Below are 22,367 nucleotides of genomic sequence, written 5' to 3'. Positions count from 1 at the left end.
AAACAATAATGGTGAGAGGGGACACCCCTGTCTTGTCCCTCTCTCAACATTGAACCAATTTGTCAACACCCCATTCACTAAAACCCTAGCCCTGGGGCTGAAAGAAACATTCTTGAGAGTTTGGACAAAGTTATCAGGGAATCCAAATCTTTTTAAGGTTTGCCAGAGATATGGCCACCTAACCTTTGCAACTAAGATGGCGGCTGAAGGGGAGCTCTAGTGAGGAGCGCTGGGGCTAGGGATCTCCAAATATGGATTAAATCCCTGCACAACCCCAGAACAACCCCCAATACAGCCCAAGACGAAGCGGAACAACTGCTGCATGTTTCGGAACAAATAGAAAACGAGAGGAACACAGGAGAAACAAGACGCAGGAAAGAATGCAGTACCTGGTCGATGGTCAAGGCTGCCTCCTCTCCTCGGACTCCTAGGACGTCGGACCCCACGTGATGCGAACAGCCTGATGTGGAGCGGGCGGAGAAGACCCACAGCGGACCTTAAATAAGAAAGGAGCCACCCGATGCCTCCCTGGTTCGCGCTTGACGGGGGATCTCGGAGGAGCCATCGGCAGCAGCTCCGGTGCCGGTAGACACACAGACTGGCCATCACGGAAGACGGAGCTGAGAGACCGCGCTGACCTTCGGAAAAGGTATGGTCATCCTCTCCCCCTGCGCAGCCCCAACAACCGCTTACAACACCCCTAGGACTCGCAAAAGGGAAAACGTGGGATATTAGATGTGAAGAGGAATGAAAAACGGCTCGCCTGACCCTAAAATGGCGGCCGCGCGAGACGTCTGCTGAATCTGAATCGGAAATGTACCTGCTGATCAACAACACAGGGGCATAGACAGAGAAAGAGGACCGACGAGTGGAAGAAAGGAAGTGAATCATCCCAGACCCCCACTAACAAACAAGGAACAGTGACAAGGGACCAACCAAGATTGATTGGAAAGAGAGAAGGGACAAAGAAAAGTGATAAGGGACTAAAACAACTTCAAGAGGGGAAAGAGAGAAAGACCTTTCCCCTCAGGAAATAATATGGGCAGATTCGGCTGACATCCTGCACTGGCTAACTTATCACCAGACAACCCCTTTTTCACAAACAGGGATAGTCAATCAATTAATTAATTTACTGATGATAGCACCTTAAACTACAAATGATTGATTAGAATAAAATAACATAACTTCAAAGGATTAATTAGAGACTCTTAAGACAAATCTTTTCACAAATAAGGATAGGAAAGGGTGTAATTAATTACTGTGGATGGCACCATAATTTCAAAGGATTGATTACAATAAGGTAACATAATTACAAAGGACTAATTAGAGGATACCAACTACAAAGAACTACGGAACAGTAGCGCAGAAGTCACTCCAACCTCTATATCTTCCACGACTACAAATATATAATAAGAGCTAACCAAACTACAAAGAAAGTACATCTACCACTATGAAACAGTAGTACTGGAGTTACCTAGATTCCTATATCCTCCCCGATATACCAGCAGGGAACTACACAGTACAAAGCACCAACAGGGAACTACACAGTACTAATAGTCAAAGGCTTCTGAAGACCCACAACGTGAAGGTGAAGCGGAAATGGAGGAAAGATACCGAGGGTTGACCGGGTCTCATGCAAAGAGGATAGAATATCCTTCCACTCTATCCAAAAATGCTGCCAAAAAATTCAAACATAACACATTGAGAAAAAACCCGGACACTCTGTTCGCTGACCCATATTTCGATAGAGTTAAAGGTGTCATGATGAATGACTTGATATTCTACACAGACAAAACAGCTAAATGGCGCAATGCCCTTACAAAAATGCTGTTCACAAAAACTGTAAAAAACATACCACATGGCACAAAAATAACGACCTCATTAACTAAAAGATGTAATACAGAAGTATGCATTACTATGTATAAAACACGAATTGTGCTGATACAAGCAACGAACAAAGAACTCGAGAAATTTGAGATAACTTTCCAAACGTTAAAGGAATCCATAGAAAGACCTAATCATCAACAAAACATGACCCCACCAGATATCACAAATGACATAAACAACTCTGTCACCAGAGAAGCCAACCAAACGGACTGCCGGAACGATCATATCCCTAACGCCGGAGATTTACCTGAAACTGCGATGGCCATACCGGAGAAGGAGATTGAAAGGATAGCGGTATCTCCTAACCCTCGAAACAAAGAGAAGAACCAGGCACCAATGGAAGAGCCGTTGCCGATACCACACGACGCCACAACACCTGAAGAGGGTGGCTCAGCTCCGAGTGAGTCCGCCTATGAAGATAACTACAAAAAGAACAAGGTAGAGGTTATCGACCTTCCCCAACCTCCCTCGAATGCGAGTCTGGAGTCCCATAGATCCTTATCCACAAAAACACCCTCTACACCTAACAACATAGGAAGCAATGGAGACACCCCTAATAAAGTCAAGAATCATAACAAAACTAAGGATACAACGGTAAGATCGGTGGCAATGAGAACAGACCTTTCACGGAGGAGAGCAAAATGTAGAACGCATACAGCCAGGTCTATCTCACATAAGAAATCTACCCGAACACAGAAAGAAGTCAATGAGCTCAAGAAACTAATAGGCAACCTGGCACAAGACTCGATGAATGTCGCAAAGACAATTGAGAAAATCTGGGAGATGACGATAAATACGCACACGAAGGTCTCACACATCCAGAATCTTGTACTCCGACCCAACAGACCAAACAGGACCAATCCCTTATCAAATGAAGAAGCCCTGGCCTTACTTCGATCTTATGAACAACCGGCTCGGGGAAAGGAGGAGTATATCGAAATTGTACCTATTGACTCTAATAGAACGTCCAGAAAGAATGACAGGAAAGCAATCCACCACAACTTACAACATATTCAGATAACTACAACCGAAACTGAAAATGAAAACCCCGTTAACTCACAGAAAGCCCTGAAATGCCTACTTCTTAACTGTCGTTCGGCAACTAAACATGCGTCAGATATAGCCGCCCTCATCATCAACAAGGAAATCGACTTGGCCATCCTCACGGAAACATGGCTCAGTGAATCATCATCTCCTACCATTGATCTCCTAGTACCACCTCAATATAACATTGTCAGGTTAGACAGACCAAGGAAAGTGGGAGGAGGTATAGCGTGCATTCACCGTTCGGAGATTAAGGTCAACCAATTCCAATCTGACCCCATAGAATCCTGTGAATACCTTGGTCTTAACATAAGATCACTAAATAATCAAAGCTATAACCTGCATGCGTTCTACCACCCACCAGGGGATAACACAAAGTTCACAGAGCAACTAATAGAGATCATAACTGCCAACTCTAACTCGGATGCCAACAACATATTCCTAGGTGACTTTAACCTCCACTGGGACGACGGCAATGACAAAATGGTTAACTCGATTAAAGACTTCTTCAATGAGCTAAACCTTACGCAAGCATGCACCCAGCCCAATCACTCACAAGGAGCGACTCTAGACTGGATTATTTCAAGAAACAAAGAGACTTCAATCCTTGCTATAGACCCGTGTGATTGGTCTGACCATCACGCCATAACATTCGCGATACCCACAATGAAAAAGGGCAGGACCGTGCAACCCCGCAAGTGCAAAAAACTGATTCGAGATACAAAAGAAGCTAATATTGAACTACTGGTTGAAAGATGTGAGAAAGACCTAAATCCTCGTAACAACAGGCAGAATGTCAATGTCAACGAGCTGACGGATCACTACATAACCTCGATCGGTAATATAGTCAATGACACCTTGCCTCAAAAACTGAAAAGTGTCTCAGAAAAGCCAAAAAATCCTTGGTTTAATGAGGCATTGAACGAGGACAGGCGAAAACTGAGAATGGCTGAAAGGAAATGGAGACAACATCCCTCCTCCCCTGAGCTGAAAGCCCTCAGAAAAACTAGAAAACAATATAACAAAAAGATAATCAACACCAAAAAAGAATTTATAAGGGCTGAACTCGACAATGCCACAAACAGACCAAGAAAACTCTTCGAGATCTTAAAACAACAGTCAAATCAACTAGCCAAAACGACTCAAGAGAACTCAAAAACTCCCATAAGCTGCGAGGAATTCTCTTCATTTTTCACGGAAAAAAACAAACTACTAGAAGTTGAGCTCACAAGTGCAGCAGCTAACCTCATGACCCTTCCCTCACCTATAAATGAGGCTAATGCGACAACTTAAGGTCTTCAAACAAAAAATAAGGCAAATTGGGACACATTTGAACTATATGACCAGGGAAAGATCGCCAAAACGCTAGCAGAACTTAGACCGAACAACCACTATCAAGACCCTTTACCGGCAAAGTGTGTAAGAGAAATCAGCCACACCCTAGTTCCGATCTGGACGGAGATAATACATGCTTCACTTGCACAAGGGACCCTCCCTGACTGCCTAAAAACTGGGCAGGTAGTTCCCATCATCAAAAAACCGACAGCGGATGCAACAGACCCGAAGAACTATTGACCAGTGACCAACATCCCTTTACTTGCCAAACTTATTGAGAAATGCGTGCAGGGCCAACTGAGTCAACACATCGCTAAGTTCTCATTACTAGATGACTGCCAATCAGGTTTCAGAACCGGACATAGTACTGAAACGGCGATCCTGCATATTGTTGATGACGCCTTACAAGCCCTAGACCAAAATCATGCGTGCCTACTGATCCTACTAGACTTGTCATCAGCATTTGACACTGTAAATCACGAATTATTGATGACCAGGCTACGAGACAGGATGGGTTTATCTGGAAACGTACTGAAATGGTTTAACTCCTTCCTACAGAACAGGACACAACTATTCCTGATCAACCAAGCAATCTCCTCCCCGTGCCCTAACGCAATAGGGGTCCCGCAAGGTTCAACGTTATCCCCAGATCTATTCAACTTGTATGTAGAACCTCTCACGGAGATTCTTCGAAAATCACAGATTTCCTATCACATGTACGCAGACGACACGCAAATATATATGAAGATCGCCTGTCGGGATGACATTGACCTAATGAATGAAACATTAAAGCGAGCGTTACAATGGCTAACAGCTAATCATCTGAAACTTAATGCCAATAAAACAGAATTCCTACTAATATCACCAGCAAGGAGTCAACCAGAGGTAAAAGAATGGACTAAATTGGTGACTGCGCTAAACTGTACTCCGACCCTAATTAACTCAGCTAAATCACTAGGAATTACGTTAGATGAGAACCTCGACATGAAAGACCACATCAACACAATGGCCAAGAGCGCCCGTTTCCACCTGAACTATCTAAGAAAACTGAAACCCTTTATCTCGTCAAGCAGATCTAAAACTGGCTATCCAATCACTAGTGATCTTGAGAATTGAATATGGCTGCACCACGTTAGCTGGCCTGCCGAAAACATCCACTGCACCACTAAAAGCCTGTCTCAACGCTGCGGCAAGACTCATCACGGGAACGAGGAAATTCGATCACATATCTCCCCACCTAAAGGCACTAAACTGGCTACCTTACGAAGCTAGAATTAAAATGAAGATGGCCTGTATTACCCACAAAGCGGTTCACTACAACACGCCTACATATCTAGCCAAGAAAATTAAGCTATCGGGAGGTAACAGACCAACTAGAAGCGCTAAAGAGCTGCTATTACGACCGGCCTTCTTCCGGAAGAAAAAGACCTATGACCGAGCATTCTCCGGAGCCGCCCCCAGAGTCTGGAATTCACTCCCTCCTAACATCAGGGTGATTCAAAACACTGTAACATTCAAATGGGAACTGAAGAACCACTTGATGAGTAAATACCCTACATAGAGATACCTACTGACCATTAGTATGAACACTCAAGACAAAAGAAGATCGGACTCATCATGAATAATTTGAAGAACAATTAGACAAATGACTGATTCCCGATCAAACCTCGGCTGTACACTTTAAGGCTACCTCATATATATGCGATCTCTACACTGTATCTCACACCCATAATGATATAATTCTCTACCCTACTTGGTTTATCTATTTAATCCTTGCCACAAGCTAAACCTATTCAACTCTTATTGCTAATTACTCATGGAATTGTACTGATAATGCTATGTAACCCTACCTCACCGAGCCTGACGATATGACTATGACACAAGCTAAGCCTATGCACCTCCTAATGCTAATGACACAGGCGTTAGGAATATATTTATCTAATCACCCCTGATAGCATATCACCTACTACCTCATATATGTTTGTTGTTATAATTGCTACTATAATGTCAATCTGTAATCTGTAATCTTTTTATGTTAAGCGCTCTGATACCCACGGGTCTTGTCCGCGCTATATAAAACACTATAAATAAAATAAAATAAATAAATAAACCTGGTCAAACGCTTTAGCGGCGTCTATAGCTACTATTGTAAGTTGGATTTTATTTTCTATAGCCATATCAATGGCTCCCATTACCTGGAATATCAGTTCATTTAATTGTCTCCCTGGTATAAAACCTTGTTGATCTGGGTAAACTACCGTTTTAATAACTTTTGCCACTCTTGCTGCCAATATTCCAGTAAACAACTTGTAATCTGAATTAAGTAAAGATATAGGTCTATATGATTCTATTAGTTGTGGGTCTTTATTAGGTTTTATAATTAGTGTAACTGTTGCTTCTGCCCAGGAGCTGGGGGTACTTTTGCCTTCCGCATACATCTCATTAAACATAATTTTCAGTATCGGAACTAGACTTTCTAAAGCAAATAAATAAAACTCATTAGGAAGACCATCGGGTCCTGCAGCTTCCCCCTAGTCACCTTTCTACACTGTATCCGGATTTCTTCTTCTGTGATTACGGATTGTAAAAAGACCTTAGATTCATCTGGTAAGTTAGGAAGCGTTACTGCTTCTAACCATCTCTCAACGTCTTGTTCTGAACTTGTTGCTTCTGTGTACAAATCTTTCAAGAAGCGTCTTGCTTCCTCTAATATCTCCTCCTCACTGCTTGTTTGTCTGCCAGTGTCCCTCAAAGTTAAGTTCTTTATCAAGTTCCTGACCTTGTCTGATCTAGCCTTCCAAGGCAGCAAAGGACCACACTTTTCTCCATAGGAAAAGTGCTGGAGCTTACTGACTCTCCACTTATCCGATAACTTCTTATCTATCATAGCTTGGTATTCTGCTCGTAGTATGTAAGCAAACTCATCTTGAATAAGTGCAGGAAAAAAACATGTGCAAATCTGTGCCTCCTAATATAGCACATGGGGTTTAATGGTCACATGCTATATTAGGAAGCACTAGTTATTAGTGGTAAAGTGTACAGAGTCCTAAGGCCAACAATAATGAAATCAGAAAACTAAGAGGGTGAAGGCAAAACGTTTCGCAGACGACCACCCCAAGGCTGACAGATCTAACAATAAATCTACCAGGATCAACATTCTGAGGATTCATGTCCTTGAACCAAATATTGTGGAAACCATAATCAGGGTGTTTGAATGTGAAAGCATTTGTATTATAATTTCCCTCTCTAGGTAGCTTTGTAATACACTGACTAACATTCTAATTGTTTTGTATATTGTAAATTAAGATCTGTGTAGCATGAATCTTCATTTTGAAATTGATAGACTCCTTTCTGCTTTTTTAATCTAATTTATGGTCATATCAAATAAATTGCTGTTATGAGGTCCTACGTAATTATTGTACTGAATAGATATTATTTAGTGAACAATTGTGTTCGCATTTTTATTGGGAAAAGTGTGGGAATGGGTTGTAGGAATTTTACGTATCTTCACAGATTCCAGAATTTTCCTTCACGGAAATATGATAAACGTTTGTGATCTAGCCAAAGTTACTGGTATCCATGCAAGCTACATCTCCCCGGAGTATCTTAGGTACCTTGTTTTAAGAAATGTCTGGGCCTGGCAGGTTTCCTTGGGTGCAAACCGAGCCCCGGTCTAAATACTACAGCTACCCACATCACTTTGATTGGTCAATTTGCAATTCAAAATCTTGATCTTTCCTTGTGTCTTAGATAGCCTTTCTTTTCATGGATGATAGCTCAATTACACAAGTGGGGTACTATTGTTATTGGAAGAAGTGTAGGATTACTGTGTGGTAGGACATTTGGGGATCCTGGCAGATTCCATTGGGGCAGACTGCTTTCAATTTTGATGTGCTGTGTAATGTCATTGCACCCTGCATGCGGCGCAATACTGCAAAACTAAAAATTGAACTTGGGACTCGTTGGAGCTTTTCCCTTGCATGCTGACATTGATTTTGGAAAACAAATATTTTGGGTGTTTTTCCCAGAATCATTTTCTTCCCCAGTACTGTGGATGACACGTTGGAGTCCAACGCACTGTGAAAATAGTATGTTGGGCGTCTACAGGTGGTTGCCTGCCCATCAAATCCATGCATCTGATGTCCTGTTCAACAAGAATTATCAACAAGCTGCAGGGATATCATGAGCACATTTCACTAACTCTTTGCTGCACAATCATAAGGGACCTCTTCAGTTCCAGGAGGCCACAAAGATGGTAGGCCTCTGGAACTGGGGAACAGCAAAAAGCACAATGGTCAAAGAAATTTGGCAGGTGTTGCTAATGGCCATGCCCAGCCATTAGAACGTTTCAGTTGCCATATTATGGAGACGAAGGCTAGAGAGAGAATGAAAAATATTGAAAAGGGCAAAGAACATAGAAGAGAGGATATCGAGAAGAGGTTCTAGAAAAGAAGAGAAGATTGAGAGAAAGAAAGGAGAGTAAAATGAAAAGTCAAGGGAGAGAACAGTAGAGACAGAAACGGGAATATAGATGCAGCAGCAAACAATAAGTGATAGCGGGGAAAGTTTGAGAGAGGCAACGGGTAAGAGATTGGGAGATTGAGAGAGCCTAAAGGAACAAAATAAGGGCTAGGTACACATAATGAAATGGTGATTAGAGATTTTAAATGGAATGTATAGCTTATGTTTGTTCAATATGATTTTCCAATATAATTTCAAAGAACATTTTTGCGCTTTATTGTATAAAAGGGATCTTAGTGTAAGATCCAAAAATCACCTTGAATAGTGGTCTTTCAAATCCTAATAAAGTCTAACAATAAATCTTAACAAAGGCACACCCTTGATATTTGTTACTGTGTGCTCTCTGTAAGAGGTGCTGGTGCCTTCTCTTTAATGCATATCAGGCAGATCTATATTTTTTGGTATAGTCGCTTCAAAGCACAACCTACTTGCTGAGAAGTCGAAGTTCTATTACTTAGGTAATTTGGCTTTCTAGGATACATTTAAATACAGCAGTCTCTTAACTGTTTCAAAACATGAAGCTTTACTTATATATGCAGTTTTACTGATGCCAAACATTCCCTCAGTAAGTAAATATTTCCCATTCTTGTACACCTTGAAGACTTCCATGCTTTCTATGTTCACCACTCAAAAAAGCTTGTGCTCATTCAAGAAATGCTAGCCACATAGTGGGTGTCACCTTGAGGATCCTATGCAAGGAGTGTACTGCATGTGAAAGAGTAGAGAAGGTTCAAAGTTCTGGAAGTGGAGGACTCTGTAGTAGGGGTGCGAAGTGAACTCCACTCCTCCAGGTGGGGGGGTCACCGAGTTTGCCCTCTGGAGTTTTGGAAAAACACTGCCAACTGCAACATGGTGGGGGTTTTTCTCACAAACAGCTTGCCAATGGTAAGTCGTGTAGTAGACCACCTCCCAGCAAGATTTCTCAAAACAGACAGTTACGGCAGGTCTCTACCGCTCACATTGAGAAAGCTGCTAATCACATTGAAAAAGCTGCCACTCAAGTAAAAAATCTACTCAAGTGGCAGAAAAGAACAGTGCCCTCTGGCGTACCATGTGGTATTTTTTTCCGGCGGAATTTACAGTGCGGGACAAGCTCCAAGTCGTAAAAGTCAGCCTGAGCAGCGCAATGTACTGAACTCACCGCTCACCGAACTCCGCAGAGTCTTTAGGTAACTCTGCTGAATACCAGATAGTTCTGCACACCCCTATTCTGTAGCATCCAAATGGGGCGTACCATGCAAGCAGCATCAAAGTTATCACAGAGCAGTGTCCTAAATGCTAACCACGAAACCACTACTCAGAGCATGAGAGGCAGTGCTGCTGCCTGTCTATCTATGGCTCCTGTGACTGGAGATTGGACTAGTGCCCTCAGCCTAGCCTCAGGCCTCAAGTGGAACCATCCTAGCCTCACACCATCACCTATCCTTTACCATGCGTACCTGTCTTGCTGGTTGATGTCTAATGAAGGTCTACTTTTGTATAACACCTTTCTCAAGACCTACCTGTAACTATGTGGGGTGTATGTCTATGTCGGAGCCTGCATCAACTCCTTGCAGTTTGACTGGTGTTTTTGTTTGAATGTGACTGAACTAGCCATCTTTTTCCAGAACCTTATAATGAAATTCATTGTGGGGCTTTCCCAACTTCACCTGTAAAATGACTTGTATATTCTGTTTAGTTTTTCCATTATTTAAGCTCTAAATCTGATCACCACTAAATTCTCAAAATGATCTTGATGGATATGCTCCATGCTTTCTGCAAGGGTATTATAAATAAGTGGAGAATTAAATTAAAACTCCACACCTTTATGCAGCAGATTAAGTTTTCAAAATTTGCCTGAGGCAAGGTTCATTGTTTTGGGACTTCCAGGTGTGATGATTTCCTGATGCAGAATGTCCCGGTAGGACACCCTCCAACAAAAACATTTTGAGTGTGGAGAACTTGACAAGCTTTGCATTGCCAAAAGTTTGAACAATTTAGAAAATACACAAAGTTGCGAGTCAGCTGACCTTGCCACTTTACAACCCTCTACTTTAAATCCCATCTGATATGATCTAAAATTGGATTGTGAAATGTTGATTGAGTTTGTTTTAATATGTACCTTAAAAAAATCTGCATATTCCTTCACATAGAATCACACGGTGTGCACCTGAATATCAAAACTAGAATATCAATGGCACAGACTATTGAGGACAAAATATTGAATCTAAAATATTATCAGGTAATTAGGTATAGTTTTTCTATTCCTTACTTTACATATATGTACCTACTATATATATATATAGTGAGCAGTGAGCAAGGGCACGGACGTGCCCGAAACGCGTCTGATGACTTTTACCCACCTTATGCAATAAAAAGAAAAGCGTACCTTATATCTTTGCCTTGAGTGCTGATTTGGGGTGTCCGCGAACTTTTCCGTGCAGGAGGCACTGAGAGGAAAGTTGGAGTTTTGATATATATATATATATATATCTTCAAGGTAGACAGAAGTTAGGAATAGGACATCTATACTTTCTTATATTCACTTACTTTCCCATATTATATCTTTGATAATCTTGTACCACAATATTGTGGGGGGTCATTATTTAGCAGTACAAGTATTTTGAAAATAATGCACCTATAGGGCACAGCTTTAATGCTTGGTAATAGCTGAAGGCTGTGACAACTACCCCCCCCCCCTCAAAAAAAATTATACTCCCGACTACGGGCCTTGGGAGGGAAAGGGAAGCTATGGTGACATCACAAAGAAGAAGAGAATGAGAGAAATAATGGATGGATGGGGAGAGAGCGATCCCGGAGCTTCTTTTAGTTCTTCACACACAAACACACACACACAGGCACACCCTTAGGGGCCTGGCCCTCTTCTTTAAAAAAAACATCCTCATTAAATTACTCCTGCAATTCTGTTGGGAGAACTGTGATAATTTATGCCTGTTATTTATAAGGGACATATTTTAAATTAAAAGATTTAAAACCTCTGAGCTGTTATGCATATTCATTCTCTTGCAATCTAAGGAACAATTAACTTTTAAAGTTGTGTACCCATGTTTCTACAATCACAGTTACTGAGCAACCAGATGTGGACTTACAAAGAAAACCAGTAATGTTCGTCAAGATAGACACATTTTCACCTATCCCATAGAAGCATTTCGTTCTTGATGTCAAAAGAAGCGAACTATTGTGAAAAATAAAAATACCTCTTAAAATGGAGATCAGATTCCTTATTTTAACTGTACCATAAATAAATGGTCCCAACGTGGGTTTGCCCTACATTTTTCACAAACCGTCTATAAAAAAGAAATTCGATTTTTTTTGTTATTGATGTTGCGATTACATGTTAAATATGTTTTTGCCTTTGTTTCCATGGAGTTTGACATTCATTGTATGTATATTTAAACATTTTAGCAAATGCGAGCTTTTCTTTCTGTTTCTGAAACTAACGTTTTTTAAGTCAGGTATTTAAATTCCTGCTACTCTGGGTCATTACCACACGAGGAAAATGTTTCTGAGAGTTCCAAAGCGAAGTATTGCTATATCTTAGCACAGAATTGTTAGTTAGTCCTAAGTGACCTGTGGATGTTGGTTTAGAAATGCACACACTGTGATTCATCAGGCAGCCCCCCTCCCCCATTCGTAAACATGAATTGAGAGTCGGCACAGTTCGCAATTCTGTAAATGAGGAGTGGGAAATCATGCAACACTTCTGTCAAATGCTAAATCAGTATTCCGCCGCATGGACCTCCTAACTGGATTGGGGTAGACATCTGGCGCGCGCTCTCTGGGAGGCTTCTTCAGTAATCTCCCAGAAGGCGCGAGAGCCTGACGTCATTTCGAGAAAGGAGATGGCCAGGTTAAATCAAACATGAATTCGCTGTCAGGCCGTGGAATACGGTGGAAAACAACAGGTGTGAAAATGTGCTGCTACCAGGAATGAATTAGAGAAGCCAAGGTCTGGCTGACCTTGGGAGTCCGCGTGCGTTTGCCTTCGCGAAGCTTATTCATTTGTAGACAATACAAAGAGGGTGCGTTCTCCGTGTATGACTGAGCGTTCGTACGTCTCTGACGCATTATCCGCGCATCTTATGCTATGAAGGTCGTTGAACAAATGTCAGGCTTTGCTTGTGTTACATTTCACTTAATACGTTTTCGTAGAATTCTTTCTAGTCATTTGTGCTTACGAATAAAGCAATATAATTCCTCGGTCTAGGAGAATATGAATGTCTCTTTCAGAAAGGTTTTGCATAAAGGAGGGTTTTCTCAAAAAGCTCGAAAATTCCACAAGGCTATGCCGAGCGCTTCAACATAATAGCATGCGACTGATTGTGTGTGCTAATAACATAAATACATCCGAGGTCAATAACCAATACAGACCAACAAGGCTTCCTCTGAAGTCCTGAGTAATAAATAGCAAAGTCAATGGCTGTGACAAGGTCTGTAGGCCCCTGCAGCTTGTGGTTCAAGGGCCCCGCGGCAAATGGGTAGGCAGGTGCGACCCTTGCAGGTAAGAGCAGTGGGGCGGTGGGGGCGGGTTGGGGGGGATTCAAGAGACGACCATGAGGGAAAATTTAATAAATACATTTCCCTCATTATTGTCTGTTGTAATCCCCCCCCACCCAGCCTCACCGCCCCTCTGCTCTTACCTGCACGGACTGCGGCTGGGTGTAGGTGCTCGGAGACAGACCTTTGTACCTGCACGGACTGCGGCCAGGGGTAGGTACTCGGACACAGGCCTTTGTACCTGCACGTTGTGCGGCTGGGGGTAGGTGCTCGGACACAGGCCTTTGCATATCTGTAAACTAGGTTGACCAAGTGTAAGAAAATGCCTCTTTCTGGCATATTCACCCCCATTCTTTTGGGACTGCGACTTCTGTTTTTTTTTATGTTCACTGGGACTCTGCTGCCCAGGCTCCAGTGCATGTGCTCTGACCCAAAAAACAGTTTGAAAATGGCAATACTCCTAATTGGCATATTTAACTTACCTAAAAAGCCCTGATATGTAGTGCAAACTGTTTGCAGGGCCTGTAAGGTAAATGCCACTGGTGGACTGCAGCACGTGTATTGCCACCATTAAAGCAACATGACTACAGGCCTGCCACCAGTAGCTTGGCTGTACCGGTTTAATTCCACATGTCAAAATAAACATTTTTGTCAAGCCTAAACCCTCTATTTAAATATTAAATACATCACTCCTAAGTTCCTATAAGGCCGTGTGCATGATATTGAAGAGCAGGACACATACAAGTTTAATGTTAAAGATGTACTTACAGTGAAAATGCCTGAAAAGCTATTTTTCCTTGGCAGGGTTAGCTATTCCATAGGAAAGCACTGGGATACTTTATTAAAGTTAATTAAAGAAAATACTTATTGGCCTTTTTTCAAATATTTATTACAAAACAAATTCACTGGTAAAGTCAGATTTGTAACAAATATTCTACAAAATGTACACTTAAAAAGTTTAGCCTGCTAAAAACCCATTTGCCTGAGCCTCCAACTGTCGCCCTCATTAATTAGGTGTGAAGTGGCTCACAGGGCTGCGACAAAAGGCATGTGTGTGGGAAGGTCCCGTTCCTCTGCCAGGATGACCATCTGGACAGTGCCACAAACATAATTATCTTCAAAGGGTTAGCCTTGCTACAGGCACCAGCCCCGGTGTGGGAGGAGCTGCCCCCAGAACTGCTTTTAGGTGACCACAGAGGAGGGCTTACTCATTTCCCCTGGCCACACCACTGTTTATTTGTTCAGCATTCGGTCCATCATCTGTTCTTTTTGCTTTTGTCACCCTAGGTGGGCAGGGTATGCCCAGACATGGGCCCCATGCTCGCTGTCCACTGGGTTCAAGCTAGCCTGACTGATGTGGGGTGATGCATTGAAACTGGTCCCAGGATGCTTGTTTACGGTCTAGGGTGGACCTGGCCTAGCAGTCCAGGCTGGGCTGTTCCCATGGGGAGCAGGGTCAAGTCTTATTTGCATATGGCTGAATCCAAACTGGGGTCACGAGCAAAAAACAAGGGATTTAACCCAGATCTGTGAATGGTGGTAATGGGGGTAAATGGTTCATTTGTTCAGCATTCCGACCATCATCTGTTTTTCTCACCACTAGGGTGGACACAAGAGCTCTGCACAAGTGATGAATGTTTATACCATCTTGATTTTAGCAAGAGAGGGCCACTGTGGATTGTTTTCTGTAGGGCACACAGGAATTGCCGTAAAAGTGGGTATAGTGACCCCTGGAAACTTTTTCCCTATTGGTCGAGGAGGGGCCAGGAGTCACTCCGCCACAGGGTAGCATAAGAAATAACAATGGCACTCCTCAGCACCCTCTTCAGAACACCACTGGACCTGTGAAAGACAGAAGAAGGACTGAACCTGTTGTTGTGACTCGTGAGGAGAACCCTAAGAATTGGCCCTGCTCCCACTTGTCCTTATGAAAAAGAAGAGGACCCTCACTTTTCAGAAACAGCCCCGCTGACCAGTTTCAACTGGACTTGCCCAGGACTCGGCTGGGGGCTTCTGTTGGAGTGAGTCCTGATCCCCAAGTGCTATTCATGTGGTCCTGGATACCTTGGCGGGTGTACTCCTCCTACCCAAACTGCAAAAGCAGTGACTTTTTCTTCTGAAGAACTAATGGGAGGCGGGAGTCCAGCACTGCCAATGAACCAAAGCCGTCGACATTGAATCACTGGTCAAAACCAACTTGCTGCTCAGCCTTTGTGAAGGACATCTGACTTCGATAAAAGTTTCTAAGTCAGAACGTACAGGGCTTCGCCAGGAACGTTGCCAAGCCAAAGTTGATCAACGTCAAGACCTTCCTGGGCACGCATGCCAGACATCGTCTGCCTGGAAATTTCCAGCCTTCGTCAATGACTACACAGAGACCCTGCCAATCAGCTACACACAGTCATTGAACCCTGACTCGGTTCCAGCTTGGAGCTTGTCCTGCTGACAACTTGTCGATGATCACATTTTCTCCAGAAACATTTTTAAGTCTGAAGGTAACTCTTTGACTAGGACCTACCTGGGCCTCATATCTGACCCACTATCCATTGCGACCATTTTCAGATATTACACTTGTCCTTGTCTAGTGCGACCAGTTGCCTGTTCTTTGCACTTTGTAATTTATGGTTCTAAAATGTAATTCAAAGTTAAAAAACATATGTCTCCAGTTCTCTCATTGGATTTTGGGTTTTCTTGGTGACATTTTGTTCATTAAAATATTTTTTATGTTTATAAATTAGAGTGTAATTGTTATTATTTTGTGTTGTTGACTTTCTAACTCTTTTGGCACTTCTCTGTGGTTTACAAATTTTCATATTTAGCCTGCCTGTTCTGTGCCATTGTTAACAGAGTTTGAGCGCAGGTTTAAATGATTGAAATTTTTACCGGACTACCATCCACCCCAAGTAGGAGTCCATTTTCCCACACCAAGTCCATAGTGCTCGGAGGAGAGTACCTTGTGAGTGGGGAACATTTATAAGATCCCCTCACCACCTTTTGCATGTCCCCAATCTATATCAAGTTGCAGAACGTGGCATATGCTTTGTGGAACACTCCTATGGCTGTAACACTTCTTTCCATTCATTTGTGAAATAAATCCTCTGTTTCACTGAGCAGAAACATTCCACCAACTGCTCTGCCCTAATTCGTTTCACTAGGTATTAGATGATGCAAGAAATAAAGCTACAGTAAATAGTTATAGGGTATTAGTTAATGGGGAGAATATGTTTCCTCCAAATAAAATATGTAAATTGCCTGGCACATTTTGCGTTAAAGTTTCTCTTTGACATAGAATCAGATTGAGTCTCCAAAACATATAAAATCTCCCTCAATAGTGTGCAGTTATTGGTGATATAGTGGGACGTTTTACAAATTCTACTTATAAATCAGATGTGAGAATAAATGTCTACATTTATGATATGTAGCCTTTACACCACAGTCTTTACCCCACATGACGTTACCACACGGAAAAGTACCATATGGGTAAGTACCATGCAGGCCCTTTTTGGTAAAATACCCCATAGTACTTTAACATGCAGTTAAGTATTTTTTTACTTACATAATTATTTTTTTTAACAGGGATTTAGGGCTAAGGGATGGGTAAGGGTAAGAGAAGGTAGAGATAAATATAGTTAAGGGATTTATATAGTTAAGGGGTGGGTAGTTGTAAGAAAATGGGTTATTGTTTGAGGGGTTTGGAACTTGGGAGCCCCACTCAAGCAACAACCACATTCCTTTGTCATGTATTCCTATCGGTTCTGAATCGATCCCCCTATTCCTGACCCTATTCTAGTTAAACAAACCAACAAGTTAACTAGCAGTCAGCCCATGAGGCAGAAAACCCCCATGATGCAGATACCGTTATCTGACGCAGTCACACTACGGCACAGGAACGTGTTATCTGATTAGGTCATAACGCTTGCGATCTAATTAGACAAGCGATATTCCTCCAGCCCCTGATAAGGCATACGGAGTGCTCATAACAAATCAAACCTATGACAACCTGGGCAAAACCCTGCGGCCATTGTTTTGATTTCACCGAGAACTTTAGTAAAAGAATGTGCTAACGAGCAAGTCGTATGACATCTTTATTGACGTATCTATGTCCATCCTTACGTCAATCTCGGCACCTTAAAGGTATAAATATTACCGATCTTGCCATATGCAAACACACGCGTGGTGACGAGACGGAGCAGCCATCCTTGCCGAAGCCGAGAGCAGAGCAGACCCCGCTGGCAGCAGCCCCTCCTTTCTGACGCGCTGAGAGACGCGCTGCTTTCTCCTGCCGAGAATCCAGCACCGGCGTTTCCGGGTAGCCCTCGCAGGCAGCCTGGAATATCGAGACCAGAGAGAGAGATACCATTCCTCATTCATCCTAACTTCCAGGTACAGAACTGAATAACCCCTCACAGAGAATTCTTTAGTTATTCACTTGGCAAAAACAAACTTAACTTAAACTGTAACTTTCTATTCCCGCCCACGTATTAGACTTAGGTCAGGTACACGGGGTAGGCGTATCTAGAAACACCAGTTGAGTACGTTTAGTCAAATGTATATGTGTATGTAATATATTTTATTCATTTTAAAACATCATATGGCTTAGAAACCATATCAATGTTTTTACAGTATTATTTTATACTATTGCTTTTAATGTATGCACTTTACTTAACTATAAGTATTGCAATAATATCGATCCATTTCTCTTGTATGAGAAAAGAGACTGATCAATAAATAACACCTTTTTATTGAACACGCCCGTCTCTTCCTTTTCTCTACATTCTGATGAGACTAAGAATGCACGTACTGACTGAGTAAAATAATTTGCCTTTTGTTCACACGACTCTCGAGATTGACTCTTGATTAGGGGAGAGCAAAGTTGTCATGTTCTATGGTTGTCAGAAACTAAATCCCTTCTTGTCTAATCAGGGAAGTTAAGTCCTCCTTGAACATTCGAGAAAGTTTCTAGCGAACTCTGAGCTACGCTGGCAAACCCAAAACTTTAAGTCTAGTATCGACAGTAGTAGACCTAGTTAACGTCTGGCCTTTACTGCTGTAGGTATTATTCCAATGCGCAGAGCCTATTGGGAAGATAGGAACTACACTACATGGCGCCCAACGCGTTTGGAAAGGGCGATAAAACTAACGTAAGACATTTAGAGTAACTCAGTCGTGCTTTCTCATTCAGACCCCTTTTCCCAAATACTCCAAAGACGTCTGGAGTGGGTGAAAGGTTATATCCGCCAGACCTCGCAGGAGGGAACTCCTATGTATGGTTCTTGGTATAGTCAACGTTGAAGGATACACTGTTCCAAAATATTGTGCATCTAATCTTTCGTTTCCATAAGAAACCTGATCTGCAAACAAAAGAAATAACCATCCTGTCGGTAAAATGGACAGTGATGAAGAAAGAGAGGCAGTTAGATTAGCAACTGAACTCGCAGATGCTGATGCTACCATGCAAGCAGCAGACGCGGATATAATACTCATTCCGGTCATCAAAAGGAGATCTATAACCTTAAAACTTTTAGAAAATGGACTGACACCTAGAGGTGGCACAGTCATATTCGTAATTGAGGCACACGAATATCGGCAGACAGAGGTATACTATTCATGGATACATTTTCCAGCAGCAAATGCTGTAACAAAGTACTTCCACTACTACAAAATAGAGGAACCTCCTGAAATGTACACTCCTTTCGAGGAGGTGGAAGTACCACTCAAATTCCAAGAGCATTTGCTCTTATTTGATGGCGCCCTAAAACATAATAATCACATCACCAGGCTCGGTCCTTTAGGTAGACCAGGAGCAACGTGGCCGGTCTTAGCCGGATACACACCACACCCAGACATCGAAGGGATGTCTACAGGAGAGCTGTTAATACAGCTAAAACAATTACTAAAAATTCATAGACAATTAGTCCAATATGTAATGCGGACTTCAACAATTCAGCCAGCGATTAAACTTCCACAGCTGACCCCTCACCAGGGGAACACAAATAAAATTACACCACAGAACATCCAATCCTGCCTAGGTAAAGTACCGGCTAAACGGGAACAAATACCATTCTGGTTGGCACAGAAAATTACCCAAATAGAGGCGGTGTTTCCTGACACCACCCCGCTAGAAAAACACAGGATTCTGACTATCTGTCTTCCAATGGGAATCGCACCACACATTGAGGACTGTGACACTTGGGGTACAGTCTTTGCTTCCATCTACACAAAAACGCACGGTGTTCCATCCATTTCGGTGATACCAGATGTGCTAAAACAAATTCAAGACGAATACGGTCCAGAACCTGCTTTAACTCTTGGTATGAAATTACTGAAAGACTTCAAGCAGGTCTCGGCTATATTATTAGCCAATATAAAAGGTGAAGCAGCAAACGTGGCGATCCGCCAGAGGTTAAAAGAGACAGATATAGCAGACCAACCAGCTGAAATTGCCAGAATCATAGAAAAATCCTATGAGGAACTAGGTAGAGATAGTTTAGGTGGAATACCAGTAAAACCGCAACTGACTGAAAGTCCAGAAAAAATATTTTTTAATAACAATTCACCAAAAAAGAACTGGGATGGAAACAAACAATCCAATCCTAAAGAAAAGAAATTCCAGTCCAGAGGAAGGTCTCCTAGGCGAAGAGAAAAATCTCCAAACCGAAGACAGAGGTCACCGCAGAGTGACCCCTCTGGGAATAGATATAACCTTAGAAATAGGGATAATATTAAAAAACCTGATAGATATCAAGACATTGATACACGTCCCTCTCAATCTTTTCAGAATTCCTCGCAGAAATCGGAAAGAAGAGGACGATCAGAACAAAGAGAAGAGCACGCCAAGTCCAAAGACAAGGAACCTGCTCAGCTAAAAAAGAAATTACAATTTCCAAAAAAGAAGGTAGCCAGTATCAAGGTAGTTAACAATGCCGAGAATACTGAGGACACAACTGAAAAACGGAGAATGGGCTCAGACAATGCTAGACAGCGCAGCAGACGTGAGCATAGCTCGCAAAGTCCTTATGAATCATCTGGAGACAGTGGACACGAATGAATATCTTCAAGTGGAAACTGCAGACACCAGAGTTAGCAAACCTCACAAAATATACGAAATAACATTGCGTATAGAGGGAGATAAGACTAGGAAAATAAGGGGACTGTTTTGGGATAATCTCTCCAAGGGCTATGATATCCTTCTAGCTGAAAAAGACTGGCCACCAGAGTTTGTCAGGGAGTGCCCTCATGGCGAAGAAGTAATTATGCCTGCCTTCTCAAATCATATCCCAATTCATAAAAAATACACACTTGCCAGAAAGTGGGCAGTAGCTCTAGCTCCTGCTTTATATAAAAATCACGTGGGATGGGATGAGGACTCTCCTCCTCACAAAATCCAGTTAAAATCACAACCTACTGCACAAAGGCAGTACCCAATTAAGCAAGAAGCTAAAAAACAGGTAAATGAAATACTAGATCAGCTAGAATACCAGGGGGTGATTGAAACTTGCACCTCACAAATGAACAATCCTTTGTTTCCGGTCTCCAAACCAGACAATTCATATTGTCTAGTTTTGGATTACCGACACCTTAACACATGTTGCAAAACTTTTGCAGTGCAAAACTCACACAGTGCTGCACTAATGAATAACATAGTGCGCAAAAAATACAAAACAACCTTGGACATCTCCAATGGATTCTTTTGTCAAAACATAGCACCAGAGAGCAGATATTTAACTGCATTCTCAGTAAATGGCACTCAAAAACAATTCTGTCGGTTAGCCCAGGGGTACAAGAACAGCCCGGGGGTATTCTCAGCGAGAGTAACAGAATTACTTCAACTATATGATGATGAAGCATTATCTTATGTCGATGACATTTACTTAACAGATGATGACTTGGAGACTCACTTGAAAAGAGTGAACACCATAATACTTGGGTTCGCAGCAGAGGGTTACAAATTCAACTTTAAAAAGTCCAGAATTGCCCATCTGACGGTCCTATTCTTAGGATATGAGTTATCAAGTGAAGGCAAAAGCCTGGCTGACAATTTCCTAGAGAAATGTGCCGTACTCCAAGCACCTAGAACACTAAAAAACTTACAGTCGGTTCTAGGCTTCCTAAATTTCGGAAGAACATACATTGCAAATTACGCAGAAAGGGTCAAACCCCTTTATGATCTAATTAAACCAGACTTTAAAAGATCCAGTTGGACTCAAATACACACAGAAATTTTGAGATCCTTACAAACAGACATGCTAATTAAAACAAAATTAGAAACACGTGATAACACACGCAATCTTGTGATTCGAGTCATCCCAGGGAGATGCGGATTCACATACCTGACCTCTAATGAGGGGGAAAAGGTACCAATTGCATTCAAATCACACTTGTACACTAAGGCTGAAATGAAATTTAGCCCAACGGAAAAAATTCTTACGGCAACACAGACAGCTATAGCAAAAGAACGAGCCCTGGCACAAGGTAAACGAATAATAATCGTGACACCAATACCAGCCCTAGAGGCGGTAACAAAGGCAAGCATTCCAAATGCTAAAGCACTCCATCCGAGATGGATACAATGGGCTAATTCTCTTGCTGCAACAGACGTGGTGTACGAATTTGATCCTTACTTAAAAACACAAGAATTTCTCCAATATGAATTTGAATGTCCTCCGCCAACCGAAATTCTGCCTCTAGACCACTACGGCTGTATAATATATACAGACGGATCAGCACAACCCGCAGTGGGGGGTAAGCAAGCTTACAGTGCTGCGTGCGCGATCGTAAAAGGCAGCTGGCACGAAGGAAAATTTAAACCAGCAATCACTAAAACACAATCTTTAGGAGATTGTACAGCTCAGCGAGCTGAACTACTGGCGTTCAAGATGGCGCTTGAAAATACCGATCGAGAATTCCCCACACTCATAGTGTGCGATTCGTATTATTGCGTTCAATCTTACAATGAATACTTGCAGATCTGGCTTCAGAATGGTTTCAAGGATGCGAAAGGTGGCACAATCAAGCATAAAATGCTCTGGGAACAAGTAGTTCTTTTACAAAAAGAACTACCAAAGACTCACGTGATACATACG

The 22,367-nt window shown here is 42.2% G+C and overlaps 1 protein-coding gene across 1 annotated transcript in view; it reads right to left on the bottom strand.

Moving 5' to 3' along the window:
* The window catches only part of GPR149 (G protein-coupled receptor 149), a 437,142-nt gene that overhangs the window by 352,987 nt on the left and 61,788 nt on the right, over window positions 1–22,367 (bottom strand). The window lies entirely within an intron of this gene.

This window comes from Lissotriton helveticus, chromosome 11, assembly GCF_964261635.1.
Source record: "Lissotriton helveticus chromosome 11, aLisHel1.1, whole genome shotgun sequence".
Taxonomy (NCBI): Eukaryota; Metazoa; Chordata; class Amphibia; order Caudata; family Salamandridae; genus Lissotriton; species Lissotriton helveticus.
This window is presented reverse-complemented; position numbering and strand designations above follow the sequence as displayed.